Here is a 26,855-nt window from a genome sequence, read left to right as displayed (position 1 = left end):
GCGCACTTTCCTGATTGAGCCTGGGTTTCACATGAGTAACTCTGAGCATTGGAGAAAAGGAGCCAGGCTGCCAGATCTGCCTATAAGTCATCAGCCACCCGCTGCTTTGCATCTGCAGTGCGAACGTGCATATATATTTATATGTATATCTATCTCCTGCTGGAGTCCTCGGACTGTTTCTGGCCTTAAGAGAGATGGAGGAGCCCAAGCTGGCCGATTAGCCTTCTCTGCCGCCTCGCTCTTGCTCACAGTCTGTCACCTTCCATTTTGAAAGCGGGTGCAGAGAGAGCAAGGGCAGGTAGAGGTGGCGCAGGAAATGGATTAAGAGGCTCTCACCTTCCAACTCTGGCTCTGGCAGACTGGTGGGATTCATTTTCACTTTCATTTCTACCCCCCACCACCTGCCTCCTGCGTCTCTGTTGCTCCTGTCCTGCCCACAGGCCTTTAACCCACCACCAACTTCCTGTCCAAACATTGTGTCTCGACCTCAGAACACGGATCACTTAACTCAAATGGGTACAAGAGGCCTTGTAGAACGGGGACAGGAGACCTTGCAGCACGTGAATAATAAAGTGAGTTCCTGGCACGGCTTCATTGATTAGAAAGGTAAAAATGCAGCGTCCTTGCAGATTGGACTGGAGTATGTGCGTATTCAATGGCCACATTGAACTCTGCATTAGTGTTAAACTCAAAGAAGATGCATGAAAAAGAGGTTTCTGGGAAACAGACAGAAAAACGGCAAATGCAAACACGTGTGAGCATTGAAGACAAGCACAATGTGGCCAGACGTTTTTCTATAGCTATTTATATTCAAGCGAGTGCACCAATCAAACAAGCATGTGCAGGGAATAACATGGTGATTTAGAGGCATGCTTTGTGCTCCATTCTTCAGTCTCAGCGGGATTTTGCGCTACCTCTGAGCAGATTTAGGGAGGCCCTGACTGTGCTTTACATAGATTGCCTCATTCCCCCGTTGCCAGAAAAATGTTCCTAAAACCTGTTCAAGCACCTATTATTTGGGAGGTCTAGGCAAGGGCTGCTACAAAGAGCAAAGCCAAATATAAGCTTTGGGTTCCATTCCATGCCCTTCAATCTGTCTAAAAGCAGAGATGTTTCTAGACCTTTTCTCTCTTTTTTTTACTTTGTACACCCACTAGTACAGTAGGTCTCAGATTAGTCCTTAAGGTGCAACATGCTCATCATTCAGCATCATCGATATAATTAAAATTGCTAGAATGACTCATTTTTAAACTTACAAAAAGCAATCAATAATGTGGGTGAAAAACTCTAGCGAACTCTGGAGAAATTTTGTGTTTTTAATGCTTTTTTATGGTTTGATTGGCTGACTCATCTGATGAGGCAAAAATAGCAAAGAGTGGTGTTTTGTTGCAGAGAAACGTGAGTGAGATGTGTAAAAAGATCCACATAGCCAGTTTTTATTTTTTATTTATTTTTTTTTTGCTGCAGGTGTCATCAGCACTGATTTGCAAACCACACATTTGCCTTAATCCTTCATAGCATAGATTCAACAGGTTTCTGGAAATATTCCTCAGAGAATTCTGTGATTTTTGTTTTTCTGTGCTCATTAAGGGATGGACATGGTCAACAACAATACTCAGGTAGGCTGTGGCGTTGACATGATGCTCAATTGGTACTAATGGGCCCAAACTGTGCCAAGACAACATTCCCCACACCATTACACCACCAGCACCAGTCTAAATTGTTGATACAAGGCAGGATGCTTTCATGTTGTTGACACCAAATTCTGAATCGAGACTCATCAGACTAGGCAACGTTTTTCCAATCTTCTATTGTGCTATTTTGGTGAACCTGTGCGAATTGTAGCCTCAGATTCCTGCTCTTAGCTGACAGGAGTCACACCTGGTGTGGTCTTCTGCTGCTGTAGCCCATCCACCTCAAGGTTGGATGTGTTGTGCATTCAGAGATGCTCTTCTGCATACCTCAGTTGTAACGAGTGGTTATTTGAGTTACTTTTGCCTTTCTATCAGCTCGAACCAGTCTGGCCGTTCTCCTCTGACCTTTGAAATCAACAAAGTATTTGCACACACAGAACTGCCGCTCACTGCAAATTTTCTCTTTTTCAGGCCATTCTCTGTAAACCCTAGAGATGGCTGTGCATGAAAATCCCTGCAGATCAGCAGTTTCTGAAATACTCAAACCAGCCAGTCTGGCACCCACAACCACCATCTCTTCCCCATTCTGATGCTCGGTTTAAACTGCAGCAGATCGACTTGATCATGTCTACATGCCTAAATGCATTGAGTTGCTGGCATGAGATTGGCTGATTAGAAATTTGCATTAACAAGCAGTTTGACAGGTATAATGTGGCTGGTACGTGTATATATTAATTTTCTAAATTAATTCATATATAGAGTTAGTGTTAGGTTAAGGATTAGTATTAAAAATGAAAACTATTTTTTTAATTATCTTAATATATTGACAGGCATAATTCTTTTTACTTATTTTGCTTAATCATTTAAAATACAGTTGAAGTCAATAGCCCCCTTTAAATTTATTTATTTATTTTTAAATATTTCCCAAATGATGTTTAACAAAGCAATATAATTTTTACAGTATTTATGATAATATTTTTTTCTTCTGGAGAAAGTTTTATTTGGTTTATTTTGGCTAGAAGAAAAGCAGTTTTTAATATTTTAAAAACAATTTTAAGATCAAAATTATTAGCCTGTAAGCGTTTTTTTTGATTGTCTACAGAGCAAACCATCATTGTACAAAACATTATCTAATTACCCTAACCTGCCTAGTTAACCTAATTAACCTATTTAAGCCTGTAAATGTAACTTTAAGCTGTATAGAAGTGTCTTGAAAAATAACTAGTCAACTATAATTTACTGTCATCATGGCAAAGATCAAATAAATCAGTTATTAGAGATGACTTATTAAATCTATTGTGTAGATTTAAATGTATTGTTATTGTGCTAATTAAGGATGTCACAATCCACTGGTATTGGCAACAACCATTATATTTAAAAATGATAACAAGTATCCGAAGGCTTGTGGCAGGTTGTTGATGAAGTGGTCAGGTATTAGCAGATGACATTCTCGTGGGAAAACTGTGTTCCCTTTCCCCTTGGTTGAAATCATCAGTTAAATAGTGCAATAAAATCATAAACAAACATAAATAATCAAACATTCTAATAATCTTAGAAAACATTCCTATAATCATACGAGTAGGAAACCATATGACTTACCAGGAATGCATCTTGCTATTGCTGTATCTGACTATGATGCAGATAGCAATGTTTTAAATGATGAAATGTGAATAAAATCAACACGTGTTCTTCAATCCACCATTTATTTTTATAAGGATATGCATTTATAATAAAATGCTAATTAAAAAAAAAAAACTTGAATAATTTAATTTCTACCACGTTCTGTGAACCCACGTCACAAGCTTATTTCAAACACTCATGAGATTATATTGATCTTCTAATACTTAAACAGTTTGTCAACATGGAATATGGCTTCATGTTAACTATTGCATTTTCTCACATCAATTTTGAATGTGTTCTGTCCTATTCTGCTCTACCTGAGCAAAGGTAAAGTGCAAGAGTTGCTAAGAAGTCTGTTTGTGCTTTTATTAAAGAGACCAACGATGGGAGATTATGGCTCTTTACGCTAATGTGTCCAGGTGGTTCTGGAGTAGCTGACTCTGATAAAAGCTCATTTCTCATTAACACACTGACAGACTATCTAACGGTGCAATCACATTCTCCTCAGTTTATTAAAGTGGTTAGGAAGTCACTTGTGCCCCGCGGTGACTGGTTGTAATTTTTCACCCAAAGGTCTGGCAAGAGCGAATCAGTGAATGTGAGCCGTTCTCTCTTTCTCTCTCCTTATCTCTTCCTCTCACTCAGTCTTTGATTCCACCCTTATCTCTCCCTATTTCTGTCTTTCGTCTTCCTCACTCTCTCTTCCTCTCCTCTGACTCACCCATCTTCAGTCTTCTCCGCACACAATGAAATTTAATCTTGTTTTTTCTTTTTCCTTCCTTTTTGGATTATTTTTCCTTGGAAACCCAAAATAGCAACCCTTGCAGTAAGTGCAGTTTCTTCCTCCGAGACATCATACCAAACAGCAGCCCCCAAACTGATTGGCTGAGATATCTTGTGGTTGCAGTCTGGAAGCACTTGGCTTGATTGGCGCCTAGCCAGAGGCTATAATCACAGTTTACAGCGGTGTTACAAAAAACCCAAACACACTCATATCAGGCCTTTGAATACCAGTTGCCGCACAAAATACATACCGGCAGATGCATCAGATCAGCAACACGGCACACCCTGGGCTAGATACCTTATGATTGAGATGTGCCGTTGATTGAGTGCTTGTCCCGATCATCGGCAGAATTTTCCAGTGAAATCAGGTAGGCGCATCGGAAACATTTGACAGCTCTGTGTGATTATTTATCATTAAAACTCCTAATGTCAAATGTCATGAAAAAATCCATAGTTTGTCACCGGATAAAGTGAGTCACTCTGAGGCATATGGAGATGATGGTTTAGAGACAACCAGTGACTTTTCTTTGCCAGGTAGAAATTATTTTCACCTCCCGCTGAGTCCAAGACAGCACTCAAACAACAGCACCTCTAGGCTCAGGTAGAAATGTCATTTACACACATATGCGCTAACAGCCTCGCCTCCCATTCACACTCAAATACACACATGAACCCTCACGTAATATTTGAGAGCTATAAAACACTTATTTTCCTAACCCAGAGGGGTGGAGATGCAGAATTCCTGCCAGCGATACAATTACGGTTGGGATTATTTCAAGTGGATGATAGTAGGTCACTGATGTGTTGTGAACAAGATATTTTTTGCTGTGCATTTCATATCTGATTGCGAAATTGAAAATGTAGACTGAAGAATCTCTTTGGGAAGCTGTGGTGAAAATAATCAATGATATATTTTAAAAATAATGAAGTTCATAATGACTGCTGAGGCACACTGTTTTCCTAATGGATAGCGCGTTTGGTGAGAGACTAAAGTGAACTGTCAGTTCAAGGCAGTGGCTCATCAAAAAGTGAAATGAGAAAATGACATTAGCGAGGAAAATAAAATGGTGTTTTATAAAACAATGATAAGAAAGTGGAATCTTGTTTTGAATTAGTAATCACAGTGTGTTCTCGCTTAGGTCCTGAATTGTGAATATGAGCGGAAAAAAGTAGAATGCAGGTGAAAACTGAGAAAATGAGATAGGACACAGTGCCACCATGTTCTTCTGTTTGGATGATTACGCTGTCAGTAAAATAATGTGCATCTCTCTATTACTGTGCACTGTGTTAAATTAAATTGAGAAATCTGGACCGGCTGCTATTTGTGGTGACAATTACAAATATCTATCTACAATTCTGTGCATTCAGTGTGTCATGATACAAATAATATGTGATTACAGTCCCCATTCATCAAAACTTTACTTGAAATATGCTGCTTTGTGTTCTGCAGAGAGATTTGCGTATCATCTGGCTAGATAGAATATATGTTTTGACAATGACATTGCATTCAATCCATATTTTATGTGACGCAATGCTTTAGGGCCTTTGGAATTTGTTATTGTTGCAAGTCAAACAGGAACTAGATTTAAAGCTGCAAGCAGCAATGAAAGGGACCTCGCACCAGTGGTTACCGCTGCCTGATGGCCTTAGGATGACAGAGAACAGTGGATGATAATAATTTAAGCTGATATATTTTTAAAAAACTATAAAATCATAGATTTATGTCAAACTTCTTTCTGTCAGCAGGGTAACGTCCGTTATTTTACAGTAATGTCTGTAATTTAACGCCTGTTATTTTATAATTTTTTTTCCTCTGGCACCAAAGCTGCTGTTAGATAACTTTTTTTTACAGTGTACTTAAAACTCTGCCATGTCTTATCTGCTTGAAAATTCACATGTTCAATGTAATTCCTCTCCTAAAGACATCTACATGCCAATATTAAGTCAAAGTCATAGCGTCACCTGCTGACAGAAGGTAGTTTAACATAAATCAGTGATTTTATAGCTTTTTAATGTCTTTAGGAGATGAATCTCATCGCACATGTGAATTTTCAAGCAGATAAGACATTGTGTGGCAGAGTTTTAAGTACACTGTAAAAAAAAAAAAATCTGATATTTTACTTTTTTTTTTTTTTTCTGGCAACCCCAGTATATCTGGATGCAGCCTTTATGAAGCAAGCTGAGAATGCATTACTCAGCGATGCACTGTCAGACAAAATGCACTCAAATGGAGCGAGTGACATCACTGTGATGGGTAGGGTTAAGGGTGGGGTTAGGTGAGCCCATTCAAAAGCATTGGATGCAGCTCAGATTGCACTGCATCAGGACTGCATCCAGACCCCTCTCAGCATCCCAGATGCTGGAAAAAAATAGTAAAAAAAAAGATTTTCTTTTTTACAATGTACTTCTTCCTACTTGTCAATAAACTGAAACTGAACTTTGTCAGTCCAACATGGAGACGCCCTTTGGTGAAAACTCTAGATCTTCAAAATTTCACATCACAAAGGCATTTTGATTCATTAATTCATTCATTATCTTTTCGGCTTAGTCCCTTTTATTATTCTGGGATAGCCACAGTGAAATGAACTGCCAACTTATCCAGCATATGTTTTTACACAGTGGATGCCCTTCCAGCTGCAACCCATCTCTGGGAAATATCCATACACACTCATGCACCACGGACAATTTAGCCTTCCCAATTCACCAGTACCGCATGTCTTTGTACTGTAGGGAAAACTGGAGCACCCGGAGGAAACCCACGTGAATGCATGGAGAATTTGCAGTCCACACAGAAACCCCAACTGACCCAGCTGAGGCTCGAACAAGTGAGGCAATAGCACTACCTACTGCGCCACTGCGTCACCCTGGCATTTGGATTATACTGACAAAACTTTCCTGTTAGTAGCAGGGGGCGCTATAACTGTAATTGGATATTGGCACATAAACATGTTTAGGTTTTAACATCGGCAAGGCCTTTAGATGACAATTCCCAAATTTTAGTGTTGGTCTGATAAAACCTCTAGGAGGAGTTTATTAAAGTACAATGTCTGGAAATGGCAAAAACTGCACTTTTTCAGCAGAGAAAGTTAAAAATACCTGACTTCAAGTTGGGTTTGAGATTTTGCTTCAAGAGACTTTTTTTGTAGGTATTGGCATGTTTGATTTGTGAGCCAATTTTTGAATGTGTGTGTGAAACATAGCTTGAGGGTTACGCCGTCAAAAGTACATAGGTGGCGTTGTCGAGCCATTTTGCCACACCCAGTTCCGAAACCTATAACAACATTTTCGCCACTTCTGGCGTATGTGCCAAATTTTTGGGTTTCAAGCATGTTTAGACCTTCACAAATGCAATATATTTTAAAGAATAATAATAATAATAAATAACAATAATGATAATAATGATAATTAACAGAGCAATTCCAATAGGATCGTATGTGCTCGGTGCCTAATAACATGTGAAACTCCGGAGCCACTTTTTTCGAAACAGAACTTGTTTTGTTCAACATTTAAGGTGAACTAGGTTAAAAGTTCTACGTAGATGTTCTCTTTATAAATTACTGTACAAAATCTGTTCCCAACTTCAGGCAGAACAAATTACAGAGGGAACAATGGGTCAAACAAATGTTATTGTAAAATAACTGAAAAACCATATGCACAAATGAATAAAATAGACCTATAAGTCACCTATGTAAGAATTCGGTTTCGGCATTTTAGTCTTGAAGAACAGAATCTGTTAGATATATTAAGAGTCTCCGGTTTAGTCAATGCATTTGCGGAATCCTATAAACCTGATTTGATTCATTTACAGTAGCAGTAGGAGAGAACTATATTAGAAGGACTTAAAGTATGACTCAGCAATAGCACTGCAGCAGCAGGTTGTTTCTTCTGCTGTGCTCTGAAAGAGGAATTTACGAGTCGGTGAATAGACGAGTACATACTGTATTGTCCTGAAAATCCAGTGAGGATTTGGTGTGTTCTCCTACAAAGCCTCAAATCTACACCTTTGGGATGCAAAGTAATCCAGTGTAGTAAGCAGTGCTATTCTGCGGCTCAAGCGGCGTGTTTGTGCTGATCTGGGACCTGTCCATTGGGGTTCTCCAGTAGGCTCTGGCAGTGTGTCACTAGCTATGTTCCTATCCAAAATGCGAATTAAACTTATGAACAAAACTGGAATATCTCATAAAAGGATTTAGTGAATAAAGCAGTTTTTACATCCAAAGAGAACACAACAGTCACTTTCTGATGACTAGTGCCATAGATCAAAAAGAAAAACTGAATTTGCAGATAGCAAATATGAGTAGCAAATTTTTGTAATTTATTGTATAAGAAAAAAAAAAGTATGGTGATAAGTCTTTTTTTTCTAATACAAGGAATTACTTGTACCTCAAAAGAAAAAGCTGACACATAATACATGATTACATGGTGACTTTTAGTGACAAGAGACCCTACTTTAGGATCATAACTGCTCAAAACAGTATTGGAAGATAATAATATTGAAACACTTTGATGATAGACTTTGGCTAATGTATTTTAGCCCCTTTGTACCATTTGTCCATTACCCCTAATTAATACTTGATCGCCCTGAAGGATGTCTCAACAATATATGTGGGGATCAGCTCATTAATACTGAGAAATAGTTCACTCTGATCTGTTTTTAAATAATAATGTCAATAATTAAAATAATAGATAATATTATTGAAAAGTAATACATTTGACCACCCCTATAACGGTTTGTACCATTGTTAATGCGAAATCACACCAATCAGTCTATGCGAAAAAAAAAAAATCATTCAACAGTCTGGAATAAGATCTGCAGTACTAATAGACATTAGAAGTGTTCATAAGACTTATCTCGTAAAATAGGTGTTTGCATCTACATATAGCCTAAAAGTACAGTCAAGAGTTTGTATAGTTTGATCTACAGAAATAGCTGAAAGAGCTAATCAGAGGCTACTGTAGGTCAAGAATAAAATATATCCCTCATAAAACTGAACACTTAAATATGTTTTATTAATAAACTAGATCTAATAAACACACTGTAAAAAAATTCTGGCAGCTGGGGTGCTGAAAAAAGGTAAAATAACAGTTTTTTTACAGTGTGTTTATTATTAATTACATAGAGTTTATTAATACAACATATTTAAGTTTTCAGCTTTTATTCTAGCCTAAATAAAACAAATAAGACTTTCTCAAGAAGTAAAAATATTATCAAACATACTGTGAAAATTTCCTTGCTCTGTTAAACATCATTTGGGAAATATTTAAAAAAGAAAAAAAATCAAAGGGGGGCTAATAATTCTGACTTCTGGCTGGAGTGCTCAAGAGTGATGAATTTTTATTACTGTTATAATTTGGTCTTATTTATAGAAGCCTCAAGAACTGTGAAAACATACTTTTTTCATTTTTCAGAAACTTGGAACATAATACAGGTCTGAAGGGTTTAGAAAAACCAAAACAACATTTCAAACGCTTTTACGATACGGTCAGACTTTTTTGATTCCCATACAGGAATTTTGATTCCCATACTGGAATTTAACTGGTAAATGTGTTTATCCTACTTAGTTGTGTGCATCTTTTTTTTCATGCAGTAATCCAAAATGCGCATAAAAATGAGTGAATGAAAACATAGCTACTGTAGAATAGGCTGAATGTCCATAATCTTTGACAGTTTTCAAATTCTGCAAACTCGAGCGACGCCACTGGTCAGCCTGCACACGTCACGCATTCTCCCGCCTATGCACTGGTCATGAACCTGTCCGCTCTGGCCCCTAAAGGTGTGTTTGACTGGCAACATGTTACAGCTGCCTGATCCGTTATGGTTCAGAGTTGGAGTGCTGTGACTGGAGGCTTGTCTTTGTCATTGTGGTTGTCACTTCATTCCTGTTCTCACTTCATCTGTGCCAGTCTATAGCGACAGCACAGTCCAAAAACAGCTATCTATCCATCTATCTATCTCTCTCTCTCTATCTATCGCAATGTTCTGTCAGTGTCATTCTATGGTTCTGCTATTCTCTGTTGATTCTATCTGTTGTTTTTTGTTATTCTATCAATCTATCTGTTCTATCTATCATTCTGTCCATCTACATTTTTATCATTTTGTGGTGCATTTTATCTGTCATTGTGTTTCTGTCAATATGTTGATCGCTCAGTCATATTATCATTCATTTGTTATTCTTTCGATCCTTCTTTCTTTTGCCCTATCATTCAATGTGTCCATCAGTCCATCTATCATCTGTTGTTCGATAGTTCTGCATCGTTGTCTTTCTCATTGTGTTGTTATTTGATGTTCTATTTATTGTTCTGTCATTCTATAATCAGTCTGTCATCCTAACAAGAGCTCTATCATATTATCTTTCAATCTAATGTTCTCACATTTTATTGTTCAGTTTTTTTGCCATTTTTCTAGCACTCATTCTACCTATCATTGTTTTCTGCAATTCTCTTACATTCTAGGTATCATTCTAATGTTCTGCCTGTTAATGTCTTTTGTGTTCTGTTGTTCTAAATATTGTTCTACTGTTCAGCCAATTTAATGTTCTGTTTGTTACTCTGTTATTCTGTCCATATAGAATTCTATAGTCATATGTGTTCTATTATTGTCATTCTATTGCTCTATTGGTTCTATCAATCACATTATGTCTTTTAGAACAGCAGGGGAAAGTATTGAACACGTCACCATTTTCACCAAAAAAGTGTTTCTAAAGGTGCAGTTGAATTGAAATTTTCCCCGGATGTTGGTAACAAGCAAAGAAAACAAATCTAATTGGTTTACAAATTAAGTTAGGAATGATAAAATTAAATGATGCAGGAAATAAGTATTAAACACATGAAGAAAGAAAGGTGTAGAAAAGCAGTGAAAGTTCAGGTGGCAGTAGAAGTCTCTCAGTAGTTCTTCAGCAACCCTCTGCCTTTCATCGTTGTATATTAATATTAGCTGCTTCAGTCCAACATTAGCAAGATGAAGATAAAATCAGGGTGGATATTTCAGCAAGAACATGATTCAAAACACTCAAAGGAAGCTCTCAAATGCTTTCAGAGAAGGCAAATTATGCTGTAGAATGGCCCAGCCAATCACCCAACTTGAATCCAATAGAAAATACAAAATAAAGATCAGATTTGATAGACGAGACCCACAAAACTGTCAGCATTTTTACACTCTGTTGAAGTCTGTAAAAAATATCTTCATAAAGTATTAAAATAAAGTATATAAGTACTAAATATGTTTATAAAGTATTAAATATGTTTCAGTTCTTCAGTACTGTCTCCTTGTGTCATTTAATTATTATTACACATAACGTTCGAGGTTACAGAAGTAACCCTTCGTTCCCCGAGGAGGGGAACGGAAGTGCCATGAATGGGAGGATTCGTATCAGAAGCCGCTTATCTGGAGAGTATTGAACGGGCCAATGAATGAAATTAATTGGCAGCGTAAGCTTGCGCAGGTGTGCGACATCTGCAATCATCTCAGCATATAAGCACACCTGAAGCCAGCAGACGCCATCCTTTTAAGCTGAAGAGACTTTCAAACAGCTAAGGGACAGTCATTATGGCGACGGAATATGGCACTTCCGTTCCCCTCCTCGGGGAACGAAGGGTTACTTCTGTAACCTCGAACGTTCCCCTTCGGTTGGGGAACTTCAGTGCCATGAATGGGAGAATATGGAAAGCGCCATAATGACTGCACCTTACCAACACCCCCGATGAGGAGATAGTCAAGCAAGCGTGACGCACCCACATCATGGGGGGCGCGGTCCTCCAACGTGTCCCTGGCCCTAATTTATCCTACTTCAACAGAAGTTTTACGGATTTAGATATATTTTTTGGGAAGTCGTGAGCATCTAGATAATTCTAGGAAATACGACAGTACGTTGGGAAGCGTGCAATCCCGATAGGGAGGACGCTGCGGAGGCCATCCGTTACCCAAGGGGGGGATAGATGGCAGAATTTACCTATGGACTAGCCCTAAAAAGGGGGAGTACGCATAGCAAAGAGTGGTTAGCGGAGAGGGAAGACACGGGTCCGCCCAGGGGGGGGACTTAACCGTGGCGGAATAAGCATATGGGATCGCCTAGTGGGGATCACGCATAGCAGGCACCTATACCCAAAACGCGGGCTGACCAGCGGGCAGACCTACAACGTAGTGGGCCAGCAAGTGACTCCTCCGCTGAGTCAGTGCTGGGGGCCACGGAGGAATCTGCAGGGCTCACCTGACGGGGAACTTTACTGACAGATAAAAAAGGCGCACGTACCTCCGTGTTAGGGAGAATGGCGCAGCAAGCGTGTTTCAACACCCTACCGAGTTGTCTCCTCAATCACCAAAGGGTTACCTAATACCCTTGAGGAAACCGGCTCCACTCGCAGATTGTAAAACCTTGCAAATGTGTTGGGTGTCGCCCAGCCCGCAGCTCTACAGATGTCTGTTAGAGAGGCGCCGCGTGCACGCGCCCAAGAGGATGCAACGCTCCGAGTGGAGTGTGCACGTACTCCCGGGGGACACGGCTGACCTCGACTCGAATAAGCGAGTGAAATGGCATCCACAATCCAGTGGGATAATCTTTGTTTCGATACGGCACTTCCCTGCTGCCGACCGCCATAACAGACAAAGAGCTGCTCAGATGATCTAAAATTCTGAGTACGGTCCACATAAATGCGCAGAGCGCGAACTGGACAAAGTAAAGAAAGGGCTGGGTCTGCCTCCTCCGGGGGCAGCGCTTGCAGGTTCACTACCTGATCTCTAAAGGGGGTGGTAGGAACCTTGGGCACATAACCGGGGCGGGGTCTCAGGATAACGTGAGAGTAATCCGGCCCGAATTCCAGGCACGAGTCACTGACCGAAAATGCCTCCAGGTCCCCGACCCTCTTGATGGAGGCCAACGCAACCAGCAGAGCTGTCTTCAGGGACAGAATCTTAGAGATACTGATTCGAGTGGCTCAAAGGGATCGGATCGCAGACTCGTGAGAACGAGGGCGAGATCCCAAGAGGGCATGAGAGGGGGGCGAGATGGATTAATTCGCCTAGCACCCCTAAGGAACTGGATGACCAGGTTATGCTTTCCCACGGTGCCGCCAGCTACCGCGCTATGATAAGCGGAGATGGCGGCCACGTAAACCTTGAGAGTGGAGGGCGACAGCCTGCTGTCCAACTTCTCTTGAAGGAAAGAGAGCACAACACTAATCTGGCAATTTCGGGGGTCTTCTCTGCGAGAGACGCACCATTCAGTGAATAGACTCCACTTCAGGGCGTAGGCGCGCCTCGTGGAGGGGGCTCTAGCCTGAGTGATGGTATTAACCACCGCAGTCGGTAGGTTACCTAAGTCTTCCTCGCGTCTAGGGACCACACGTGGAGGTTCCAAAGATCGGGGCGAGGGTGCCAGATGGTGCCCTGTCCCTGAGAGAGTAGGTCCTCTCTCAAAGGGATCCGCCAGGGGAGGGCCGTCGCGAGGAGTGAGAGCTCTGATATCCAGGTCCGGTTGGGCCAAAGGGGCGCAACTAGCAGAACCTGTTCCTCGTCCTCCCTGACCTTGCACAGAAACTGCGCGAGCAGGCTCACTGGGGGAAACGCATACTTGCGCATGCCCCGAGGCCAGCTGTGGGCCAGTGCATCCGTGCCGAGAGAGCCCTCGGTCAGGGAAAAAAACAACTGGCAGTGAGCGTTCTCGGGGGAAGCAAACAGATCGATCTGGGCCTCCCCGAATCGCGCCCATATCAGCTGAACAGACTCGGGGTGGAGTCTCCATTCTCCAGGGCGTAACAGCTGTCGTGAGAGCGCATCGGCTGCACGATTGAGCGTGCCTGGGACGTGAATGGCGCGCAGCGATTTCAGCCGCGGGTGACTCCAGAGGAGCAGACGGCGGGCGAGCTGAGACATGCGGCGAGAGCGCATACCCCCCATGCGGTTGATATACGCCGCCGCCGCCGTACTGTCCGTCCTGACCAGCACGTGTTGCCGCTCCAGCACCGGTAAAAAGCGGTGGAGAGCGAGGAACACTGCCAACAGCTCTAGGCGATTGATATGCCAATGCAGCTGGGCACCCTTCCAGAGGCCCGCAGCCGCATGCCCGCGACACACGGCCCCCCAACCCGTGTTGGAAGCGTCTGTTGAAACAACAACATGGCTGGACGCCTGTCCTAGAGGCACACCGGCCTGTAGGAACGAGGGGTCGTTCCAAGGGCTGAGGGCGCGGCGACACAGCGCAGTAACCGAGACCCGGTGTGTGCCCGCGTGCCATGCGCGTCTGGGGACCCGATCGTGAAGCCAGTGCTGAAGTGGTCTCATATGGAGCAACCCGAGCGGCGTGACGGCGGCTGCGGATGCCATATGCCCCAGGAGCCTCTAAAAGAACTTCAGTGGGACCACTAGTTTGCTGTCGAGCTCCCTCAGACAGTTCAGCAACAGGCGAGCGCGTTCCTCGGAGAGGTGCGCTACCATGGTGATCGAGTCCAGCTCCATCCCGAGAAAAGAAATCCTCTGCACGGGGGCGAGTTTGCTCTTTTCTCGGTTGACCTGAAGCCCCAGTAGGCGGAGATGCCGAAGCACCTCGTCCCTGTGCACAATCAATTGCTCCCGCGAGTGGGCTAAAATCAGCCAGTCGTCGAGATAACTGAGTATGCGAATGCCCGCGAGCCGAAGGGGCGCTAGGGCACCCTCCGCGAGTTTGGTGAAGACCCGCGGAGACAGAGAGAGCCCGAAGGGGAGGACCTTGTACTGCCACGCTCGACCCTCGAACGCAAACCGCAGAAATTGGCGGTGGCGTGGAAGAATGGAGACATGGAAATACGCGTCCTTCAGGTCTATGGCTGCAAACCAATCCCGAGGACGAACGCATTGGAGAATGCGCCTCTGCGTGAGCATTCTGAACGGCAGCTTGTGCAGACAGCGGTTCAAAACGCGCAGATCTAGGATTGGCCGTGACCCACCGCTCTTTTTGGGTACGATGAAGTATGGGCTGTAAAACCCACTCTCCATCTCGGCTGGAGGAACCGGCTCGATTGCACCCTTCGCCAGGAGGGCAGCAATCTCCTCTCGCAAGACAGGGGCGGACAGGGGGTTGACCCTGGAGAAATACACGCCCGTAGACTTGGGGGGCCGCTTCGCGAACTGAATCGCGTAACTGAGTCTGATTGTGCGTATGAGCCACCGCGAGGGGCTGGCCCGCGCTAACCAGGCAGGCAGAGCCCTCGCTAATGGAGTCATCGCTACAATCGCTGACGTACCAGCGGTGGGGCAGCGCGGAGTGGGTGTGCTGATCCGGGAAGCACGAGGGTCCCGCGGAAAAGCTGGAGGAGAGCGATTCGCTCTGGCTCCGCACCCTGACTCCGGAGAGGGGGCTGGAGGGCTGAGGGAAGGGAGACCGTCCCCCCAGCGCTCGTGAGCCACTGGCGAAGCACGTAGAGTCTGCGAGCCGGAAGGCAGCGCGTCCCGGACTGGCAGAACTCGTGCAGTCACATCCGGGGAAGGGAAAAAGTGCTCTTTTACTGATGTTTTGGTGGCACTGAAAAGTACCGTTGTTATCGGGGCCCCGCCCTCCAGCGGGGAAAGAGCAAGTTTCCTCTTCTCCGGATGGCCTGTCTCAGGGACGCTTCGCGGTCCGTTTACCGGACTTAACGGCGCCCTGGGCAGGAGGGGCTGCCTGCTTTCGAGGTGAACGCCGCGCCCGCTTGGCCGGAGGCGCAGGCGGGGGCGGGGCAGCACTCGTTGGCGGGCGCCCTCGGCGAGGAACAGCGGAGGTGGATGGCTCGGCGGGCGGAGCGGGCTTACGGCCACGCCGATAGATGACATTGCCCATCGCATCCGACTGCTCTTTCACCGCCTTGAATTCCTGGGTGAATTCACCGACGGTGTCGCCGAACAGGCCAGCCTGGGATATGGGCGAGTCAAGAAAGCGAACTTTGTCAACTTCGCGCATATCGGCCAGGTTTAGCCAGAGGTGGCGTTCCTGAACCACAAGTGTGGACATCGTCCTCCCCAGCGCACACGCGGCGGACTTAGTAGTCCGAAGAGCATAGTCGGTCGCGGTGCGCAGCTCATGTAATAAGCTTGGGTTGGACCCGCCCTCGTGCAGCTCGGCCAGCGCCTGCGCTTGGTAGCGCTGGTAGGTGGCCATCGCGTGCAAAGCAGAAGCAGCCTGGCCCGCAGCCTTATAAGCTCTGGCTCCGAGGGAGGCAGACAACCTACAGGCTTTGGACGGGAGGCGGGGCAAACCCCGCCACGTAGAGGCGCCGCGCGGACAAAGATTGACCGCGATAGCGCGCTCCACTGACGGGATCGCCTCATACCCCCTGGCAGCTCCGCCGTCAAGGGCGGTGAGGGCGGAGGCACTCGCAGCACGGGCAGAGAAAGGTGCCCTCCAGGACTGCGTGAGCCTACTGTGCACTTCCGGGAAGAAGGGGACGAGAGGCTTCGAAGGCTTCGCCTTCTGGTCCTCTACGTAGCACCCATCTAGTCGGTCCGGCCGCGGAGCTGGGGGATAAACCATCTCCAACCCCACGGCCGAAGCAGCCCGGGAAAGCACGGCTAACATGTCCGCTTCAGGATCCGATTTGACAGCGCTCACCTGCCCGGAGGGGGCGAGCGGGTCCGGATCTTCGTCGGACAGTGAAAGCCCACCCTCCGATGCCGCGGAGGACATCTGATCTCCGGTGTCAGCGAGTGTGAGAGCTACCATCTGGTTAGACGGATCACTCTCACCACCCGAAGCTTGGATGGAGCGCCGTGAGGAGCGAGAGGTCCGCGAGCCCGTGGGCGGCGGATTAGCTCCCGCTGAAACCCTCAGATCTGCCCGAGCGCCCGCTGCTTTTTTAGAACAGGAGGCAACTGGGGTGGCTCGCTCTCTTGCGAAAGTTAGCCGCGATCTTAGCTGTGCAACGGTCATGGCATCGCAATGACGACATGAACCGCCCGCGAGCACCGCATTAACATGCTGGACCCCCAAACATGCAATGCAGTGATCGTGTCCATCATCCGGAGACAGGAAACCCCCGCATCCAGAAACGCACAGTCGGAGCGCCATCCTGAAAAGGACGTGCTGCACGACTGTGTTGCTCTTTTAGGAAAGTTGCAACTATACGCACCGCTCTGGAGGACCGGACCCAAAGAACCGCAGGCAAGGGAGTAACCCAGCTCGACCGTCTGCCACCGCGAAGACCCACTCTGGACCGGGAGACACACTCGTTCGCTCTGAAGTGCTGATCAGCAAGAGGAACCCTCATCGACTCACTCAGAAAGGATCTGAAGCGAAAAGGATGGCGTCTGCTGGCTTCAGGTGTGCTTATATGCTGAGATGATTGCAGATGTCGCACACCTGCGCAAGCTTACGCTGCCAATTAATTTCATTCATTGGCCCGTTCAATACTCTCCAGATAAGCGGCTTCTGATACGAATCCTCCCATTCATGGCACTGAAGTTCCCCAACCGAAGGGGAACTAGTTTTTCAGATTTTTTTTTCTGTTTTATTTTATTTTTATGCTTGTATTGTTTGAATGTTTACCAAAATCTTCTTTAATTCCATGTCAACAGCTTCTTTAAAAAATATTATTGACAGAGTAAAAACCTGACATGTTCAATACTTATTTTCCCTGCTGGACAGGAGTAGAACAAGTTCCTAAATATACAGCAGTTTTAATTAAAAACACCACCAAACACAGAGTGCTTGAAGGGAAACAGTTAAAAAAAATCTGCCATAGCACATTTACTTAAGTATTTGTAATCGTGTCTCTTACCTAGTGAAATTTGTAAACATTGAGATAATAAGAAAGGAGTTCTGAGCCTAGTCAATTGTGTTTTTATTAAGTAGTTTTTAATGTGGACGTTGGCTGTTTAGCTAAAGATGCTTTTAAGAGCAGCATTACAGACATCAAACGCCACTACATCTGAGTACACATTTTGCCAGTGATAAGCGGCATCTGTGGTTTTCCACTTTTGAAAAGCACCATCCGCCACTGGTTCCTGACTGTCAGTGTTAGTCTGTGACTTTGAAGGACCCTGGTGCTGCACACACTAATGGATGTTTTTGTCCTCTTATTTTTCTTCTTCTTCTTTTGGAGGTTGTTTTTGTTTTTTTGAGCAGGGTCACAAAGCTGTTTTACAGAAGTAGAACATCTGCAGGATCAACATCCTTTTCTAGTCATGGAAGGTATTTCCATAAAATCAGAGAGAAACAGTTTGATGATAATGATTGTGTGGCCCAAATTTTAGCCATAAGCCCAACCTTAAGCTTAAAATTTGAAAAGGATGTACTGCATTGACTCATTGCATTGTGATGTCTATTCAGTCATTCAGCAAATATTGATATACACTTACTTTGATTAAACAGCTAGTTGTATTTTCATCAAATAACCCTTTTAGCTGACAGCAAAGTTGTTCCTGGTTCATCAAGGTTGCTGAAGAAAATGTTTTTATCTGGGTGAATCACAGAAAAAGCGTTGTCCTGTTTTCCAAACAGGCTGAGTGATGGAAGAATTGTTGTTGCCAACACAAGCAAGGTACACGCACATGCACACGTCATACGGTATGAACGACAAGCCTATCATTGTGTCTGCCATTTGTCATCCACATGCCAGACTGACGACCTACTAGGAATGGCAGATGATTTCCTCAAATATTCAAGCAAACAGAATGTGCCTGTCGATTTTTTTTTCTGTCTGTCTGCTTATGAAAATTACGACATATAGAGAAATAAATGAAAGGTCTACCAATTTCCTGTGTCTGGAGGTGAAAGTAAAAATGGTACAGAAAGCAGCGATAGTTAAAGTGGTTAACCAAACTCCCTGTGGATGTAATTAAAACAAGTACCAGGCTTCTCCCCCCCATATGCCCCTAAAGGTTATAGCAATCATAACTGCAATGATGAGCATGATAAGGAAGATATAAATTGCTTCCAGCTCTGCATTGTTTGTGTTTAGAGCTTTCGCTGTCGGCCGCATAATGATGAGTGCAACGTGTAATAGCCAATCAGTGGCAATAAATAAGCATAATGTGCGTCAGAAAGCGCCCGTGATTATGTGCACAACTGCACAGATATGCATTTTTTCCTTCTTTAGAGATCAAGGTTTTGATTGCGCGATTGCCTGTACGTTTATGCGCGATTGCTCCACTCGTGTTTATAGCCGCAGTTAAGCTGCATCTCCCCCGTGAGTGCTATTACACACAAAGCCCTGATGTACATTAGCCAACCCTGCTGAAGATTCAACGGGGACGGCTTTTCATATCTATCCACCATCAGTGCAAACATGGTTGCCAAACAAACACATTTGTACTTTGTCCCTACAGAGGCTCACTTCTGTTTTTCCCCCTGTCTGCCTGTCGGGGCGTTTCATTCATTGGTCCTCTTGGGCCCTGGAGCCTCGTGACTGAAGTTAGGCTTGAGGAAGAGCTTCATTTACTGCCAGCGAATGAGAGGAGAGGCTCCTTCACGCCTCATTGGATCTGTTTTCACTCGCTAATTTCCCGCCTCTGTTGGCTGTCCTGTACACGTCTGGGCTGTGCCGTGTCCCTTGACGCCTGTCACTCTTTCGCTCTGCATTCTTAAGTAATGGCATCCACTTGTTCGCATAGGTGCTCATGTACGCTTCAGATCACACCATTCCCATTACAAACAATCACGCTTCGCCCACATCCCATATTGCAGGTCGAGTTTGTCTACTAGGGTTGTCATCTTGTCCTGGCCAAGTGAGAACGGCTGTAAAACCTAATAATAGAAGAAAATGGAAGTACTTTAATGAAAGTTGTCAATAAATGTTTGGATTTATGGTGTAAGGGAAACAGTGTTATCGCATTGTTATTTATAAACACTGAAACTAGTTTGGTGTAGAAACAATGGTTGTACTTTGGAATTTAATTGAAAACTTTGAACATTTAGTTTACTATAAGTGATTTTGCAATGATAAATATCTCTATTAAATAGTGAATTGATAGCTTTGAGTTTCTAGAATAAGGTTATGTTGTGTAATTTTATTTGGATCTGTCACTGTTATTAGATTTCAACCCTGTTCAATGCTTTAAAGAGCACCTATGATGAAAATCATCTTTTGTAAGCTGCTTGGACAGAACTGTGTGTAGGTATAGTGTGTCCACAGTCGTATTGGAGTGATATAAAGACAATAAGTCTCTTTTTTTAATTTCCTGCATTAAAATATGATTCAAATCCCTACCATTTGAGGCCAACCACAACAAGACATAGGAGTGCGGTTTCCCCACCCAGCGAATTGATTGATAGCCATGTATTAACATGTGTCCGTAGTAACACGTATAATCATATCAACAAAACAGGACGTGCGCAAAGCAACTGGAATTAAAAGATCTGTTCAGCTCGCTGTGATCATCAATCATCATCATATGTGTTCAAGAATGAGTTTTATACGTTTACACGTTTTTAAGATAGTGCATGTTTGTTATAAATTACAGCGATTTTGCTGTCTTCATCACCACAGCTGCTTGTCAGTGCAATTATAAAAGAAGATGCTTCAATCCCAGTTTATGGACGTTAAATCAAGTTTATCTTGTATATTAAAATAATGGATATCCATACAGCAGTGGATATTAACGCGTATTACATTTGCCGTGCAAAAAACAGTGCAAAGCTAAACGCGCACACTGTGTGTGTGTGTCTTTGTGTCTGCATGAACTTTGTAATGACATTGTGTGTGACTCAATGAAGCAGAAAGGCTTGAATTATCTCCACAACAAATACATCAAATAATCATTAGGAAAGTTTTTACTGTAGTATTTTCTTCATGTCTGTCACTGTACTGTTTATCTGATGCAGCCAGAGATTGAGGCACAGTCTGACAGGCACGTGGGAACAGTGGGCGGGGAGAACAAGCATTAAAGGCACAGGCAATCAAAACGACTACATTGTGTTCAGAGCAGAAAGGTATAATAAATAATCTGATGGGTGTTTTGAGCTAAAACTTTACAGACACAATCTGGAGACACAAAAGAATCTTAAATCTTGAAAAGGGGTCAAATAGATGCCCTTTAAGTGTGCCAGAAGTTTTATTTTGGTTTTATGAAAGATGGGTTTCTCTGGGTGCATATTTTTTCTAATCATTACATGCGTAACCTGTATGTTTTACACATTCATATGATTTTTTACATTTTTTATAATTTTTAAAAATTTTTTTTTAGCAAGAATGCCTTAGATTGATAAACAATGTTGTCAATAAGACATTGATAATGTCACAAAATAATTAATTTAACTAAATCCTGAAAAAAGTTTCACATTTCTATGGTACGTAAATAAGAAGAAAAGTTGATCTGAGAACCAAATGAGCATGTTAGTTTATTACGTCACATTAAAGCTTTGCTATTACAAAATTTAATTGTATTTTAAAGCAATACTTAACTGTTTTAACAGCATTTTAATAATAATGTAGCTTTGATAATTCTAAAATAATTGCCTTTTAATGCTAGTGAACAATTTATAATGATTTAAAAGAAATGTTTTAATATATAGAAATTACTGATAAATTCATCTGTATTTTTGAAGAGTATATTTAGGAAAATACCAGCATAACCCACTTCACATTTAACCACTATTAGAGTGAGCAAAGGAAACAACAGAGCTGTGGCCTGAATTATAAAGATAGAAATTGTTTCATCAATTATTATTGACCAAATTGTATCTTATTTATTATTTGAACCTATTGATCCAGCAGAATTTATTGATCAATAACAAAGAGAACACAACACAAAGATGTTGTTCAGCATTCCACTGAAGATTAACAGTAAGCAATATTAATAGATTATTGGATTATTGACTAATAGAATAATTGCAGCATAAGCTGTAGAGCGAGGAGAAGAACAGGTCAGGGATGGTCTTAGAAATTAAAGTGTCCTTCTTTGGTTGGATGAAGCTGTGAGAACGTTTGGGTTCAATATGAGATTGGACAGCTAAGTCTAACCCAGGTTGATCCCACTGACAGGTTAATTATATGAACTGGCTGCGGTGGAGTGTGGCCTATCAGATAGAGGCAGAAATGAAAGCGGGATCATGGGCGGCTGCTGCAGTGAGTTCAGCTGTGAACTGATGGCTGCAGTAAAGGCTGCTGGCACTCGGCTTTACCCTGATTTTCTGCTAGAAACAGATAGAAAGCTGGAAATAGAAAGAGTAAATGGAGCCGCGGGGAGTTTGCATATGTGTGTGTGTGTGTCTGTGTGTGTGTGTGTGTTTCAAAGAGAAAATGAGAAGAAGCTAGTCTCATTTGGTGATTATCACCTCTCGTCTCCACTCAAATAGAGGAGCTACACGAAATTGCACATTGTAGGAAAAACATGTCTTCCTTCATTAACTAATACCAGAACAAATCAAGTCCACTGTTTCAAGCAGGACTCTCCAAATGTACTAAATAAAAGCTGCAAGAAGAGTTACCGGTGGATGTTTACCCACAATTCTGTTGGATTTTTCTTTATCCACAAGCAAGCAAAAGGAATTAATAAAAGCACACTTCAACACAGTTTAGCATAGGACTGAGGAGAAAAAAAATGAATAGAAGCATGTCAGATCATGTGACTAATGGGCTCCAGGAGCTTTAAGCTGCTCTCCTTGTGTGCTTATGAAAAATTAATAACTTAAGCCCAATGTTTCAAGCACAACTCAAAAGTCGCAATGTACAGTAAAAGCCAGAAGGTTAAAGGGCTCATGAACTACATTTTTAAATATAAAAAAAAGACACAAAACCCATTTTTTTAAGTCATTTTAAATACTGATAATTATAAAAACTGTTTCTTTACTATCACATTTAAAACAGCTGCAGCAGCATGTCTTTTTATTTTCTCAAAAAAAAAAAAAAAAGAAGGTCCTTGTTTGTAAATGAATCTGTGATAAGATGAAGTGGAAAAAAAGGACCAAGTTCTTTCTGACACCGTTAGAAACAGCAAACGGCAGACACATAACATCATAAGAAGTTAATATTAGGTTAGATTTATGTTGTGACTAGGCATGGGACGTTTATCGTTTTCAAGGTAGACCGCGGTTTGGAAAGGTCAAGGTTTTAAAACCGTCAAAGTTTTCTTCAATACGGTTCCTGAGGTATGTGAATGTTTTTTATTTACTTTTTTGTATTTGTGTCTTAGGACAACAGTATCTCCAGCAGAAAAGATGACCATTTTAAATGTAAAAAATTCTGTTTCAGAAACAAATGAAGACAGTAGATTTCAAAGATTCATTTAGCCTGACAAGTTTACTGTTCCAAAATATTATAAATGTTTCTCAAAATAAAATATACTGTGTTCAAAAGGGAACAAAGTTTTTGTTTTTTATCCAAACATTTAAAAATAACTTATTTTAAACACGGTTATCACAATACTGCAAAACCGTGAAACCATGATATTTTTATCCAAGCTTATCATATCGTCAGAGTCTTATACTGGCCCAAGCCAAGTTGTGACGTCAGGTGACCAACATTCAATATCTAGCCAGTGTCTAAGAACAATGTTATTTTGATGCCCAATCATGACGTCACATGATATTGGGATAATTTTAGGTTATGTTGGAAAGTAACCAAAATCCAACGTTGAGCCAACATCTTAAACCAGCATCATATTGATGTCAAATATTGACTTTTATTCGTCAAGTATGGCATCTGATAAACGTCTTAGTAGTGACGTCCACACAATGTCAAGCTGTAACAACATTAACGCTGATTTATACTTTTGCGTCAAAAGTATGTGAATGGTTGCATAGCCCATGCAGTGGCTATGTAACTACAGGTCACAACGACGTGTATTGCAAGCTCTGTGATTGGTCAGCTTGGTAGCGTTGACGAGTGTAGCGCCGTGGCTATGTAACTACACATCTCAATGACGTGTATCGCAAGCTCTGTGATTGGTTGGCTTGGTAGCGCTGACATTGAAGCGAGTGTTTGCAAGTGTTGAGTCCTGTGAAGTAGCTCTAGATGGAAATTTTTGTAGTATGTTTACCTTATGAATAAAACTGTTGCACGTCCGCCAGTTCAAACCCCAAAATGAGCGAGTTTGAGCTACTTGTACATTAAAGTAGCCTCCAGAAAAACAAAACACCCACGAAGAAACTTCCAACTAGCTTTTCGCAGAGCAACACAAACAACGCAGAGGTAAAAACCAGGGTTTAGGTGTTGATATTTGCTTGTCTTTAAGTTGGACGATGGGTTCTGATGTCAACCCCATTTTCTTTTCCAAACAAAATTCAACATCTCCACAACGTTCGGGTACAACATCTATCTGATGTCATGCGGACATCCTATGCCTGCTAGGTAGTTCATCCACTCTATCCTAATGTCGGGACCAGAACGATGCTAATGCAGATTATGTTTTTGGCTGTGTCAAAGACATGGCATGGAACAATGTCTTGTATTTAAAGCCGTGTTTATAGTTTGGTTTCTGCATAGAACTTTGTTTACTTTTTTGTTATTATGTAAATTAGATGACGGGCTAAATATGCAGTGACGTAGAAGCAGATATCAGTGATCTTCTGTGGTGGTGAGGTTTAGCCACATTCCACAACTCTTTTGACTGAATAGTTTTAATATATAATGTTTTCAGACTAACAAGAAAGTTTTATAAAACCACTTATATGTCAAAAGCTCAAGGGAATTTTGATTGATCGATCAATGGCACCTTTAATAATTGCAATGCAATTTCACCACAAGCAGGCAATTGAAAATAATAAATGAACACTACAAGAGACTATGAGACATAAAAATAGTGCAGAAAACAAAACTAAACATGGCTCTAGGACATGAACATTATTTCAAACCTAATGCTTCAATCACAGCTCTCAAAATACACCAAAATATAAGACTTTGAACCACAATCCAATTGGATTTCACTTACTTCACAAGAAGCAAATGGAAATAATAGGTGCTCTATCAGAGGCTTCAGCGTAACAGTAAAGAGAGCAAAATTGAACAAAAACCATGTCCGATCACGTGACTAATGTGCTTCAAAACCTTCAAGCTGCTCTCCTCATGTGAATATGAACAATATGAAAAGGAAACCAATTTCCAGTGGCAGCAGATTGAAGGGGGATGGATGTGTAATTGAGGAACAGATCTCATTTTTCCCTCAAATAATTTGTTTGCTCGCAAACATCGTCTCGGAGCCGCTGTTTCATCTCAGCTGTGAGCGAACATACAGACCTGAGAGCTCAGGTGGAATAGGAACACTCCATGTAGAGCAAGATTAAGGGAACAGGAAGGGCTGTTTGTGCTGCTCCCCATGCAGACTCATAGCAGGCATTATGCTGAACAAAAGCAAACAGCTACTTCAGGTGTGAGGTTTGAAAAAGCACAAGCTAATTAACTCGATTTGTCTCCTCAGGACTGGCAGGCTAACGCAGACACACAATCTCCCTGGCGTATCCGCCTGTGTCACTCACACGCTCTAGTCCTGAACGGCTGTTTTTGTTAGAGTGTGGAGCTAGCTTTGCGAAAATCACAACATGCCTCAGAGCAGAACATTTTTGATAAATATGTCGAGTAGGAGTGCTGCGCTCTGGTGGAAACCATTTTGAAAAACAGGTCCATCAGTCTGACGCTGCATTTTGTGTGTCAGGACTGAAGCTTTCAAATGTCCCTCCAGGAAGTCACAACATTGTTTCTGCCCTTCAAAAGTATCTCTCTCTCTCTCTCCGGCTCTGTGCAAGTGGTCAGCAAACATGTTTGCTTTTATTTGGTATAATACAATCAATGTACAATGTAATATAAAATAATGTAATACATTTTGTTGAGAATAGATATTTATATGTATGCTTTGTACTAGGGATGTCCAGATCCGATCACGATTTTACTGACATTTGTAGTAAAATCTCAAAACATAAATTAGATAAATAAAGTAGATGTTAACCTTATATTAACCATCTGTGCACATATTCCAAAACAACTAACCACAGAATTATAAGCAGAAAATATAAATCTGTAAACACTTTTTATATTTTAAATGAGGAAAATAAACATTTATATTAGAGGTCATAGAGGTTTACAGTATATAACATACTAGAAATTCTGTGAATTAAAGTGCACAACCCAAAATAAATTATTTTATTTTGTTTTTTATTTATTTGATGTTGATATTATTTTTTATCAGAAAAAAGCTCTGTTATGGATGTGACATCTTTGCGTTATGGATGTGACAGATGTGAAATTGGCAATTGTGTGATTTTGGTAAATCAAATCTTATTGTTTTAAAACATTAATAGATTCTAAAATAGAAGGGTACATATTAGTGCCTTTAAAATACAAAAGTGTTCCTCTTAGAAATTTTAGGTACTAATATATGCTTTTGAGGTACCAATATGGACCCTTTAAGTACAAATGTGTACCTTTTGAAAAGGTACCACCCCAGTGACAGCTAGTGTATCTTTACTTCTGAGAGTGTGGATCTGTTTTTTTGCTATTCTTTGTACTTTATTATGCATTATAGAAGAATTGGATCGAGTTTCGGTATTGGTAGATACTTAAATTAAAATGACTCAAACTCGAGGGCAAAAAAACCTGATCGGAACATACCTATTTTGTACATATCATATTCTATACAAATGGTTTTAAATGTAAAGTATGTAGAAAATTAAATAATACAGAAAATAGGCTTAACTAAGCTTTCATTCAAACAAAAAGCTGCCAGCCTCCTTTATTCATACCAAACAAACAAAACTAAACATGACAATAATTACGCTGGATTTATGTGAGGATTTTTGTAAATGAATATCATTTAAAAGTCAAAAGATAATCTTGTTTTGTCATTGTTACTAATGTATGATAAACAAAAACAGCAGTCGGATCATTTACATTTTAAGCCTATTAAATAATTAAAATGACATGTATGACTTTCAAATTTGAGGTTGA

The 26,855-nt window shown here is 42.0% G+C and overlaps 2 protein-coding genes across 13 annotated transcripts in view; one reads left to right on the top strand and one right to left on the bottom strand.

Moving 5' to 3' along the window:
* LOC147834501 (uncharacterized) overlaps positions 1–26,855 on the bottom strand; it is a 382,782-nt gene that overhangs the window by 180,908 nt on the left and 175,019 nt on the right. The window contains exon 6 of one of the 11 annotated variants that reach the window (XR_015504241.2): positions 17,500–19,723. The exons of 9 other annotated variants lie outside the window; for them this stretch is intronic. The gene's annotated coding sequence lies outside the window, so the exon portion shown is untranslated. Of the gene's footprint in view, positions 1–17,499; positions 19,724–26,855 lie in introns of those variants that run through there. One more of the 11 variants, XR_015504248.2, reaches the window with a different exon arrangement.
* Positions 1–26,855, top strand: part of nrg3b (neuregulin 3b) — a 275,221-nt gene that overhangs the window by 111,521 nt on the left and 136,845 nt on the right. The gene's annotated exons all lie outside the window — the stretch shown is intronic.

This window comes from Danio rerio, chromosome 12 (genome assembly GCF_052040795.2).
Source record: "Danio rerio strain M-AB ecotype USA chromosome 12, GRCz13ab, whole genome shotgun sequence".
In the NCBI taxonomy this organism is placed as follows: Eukaryota; Metazoa; Chordata; class Actinopteri; order Cypriniformes; family Danionidae; genus Danio; species Danio rerio.
This window is presented reverse-complemented; position numbering and strand designations above follow the sequence as displayed.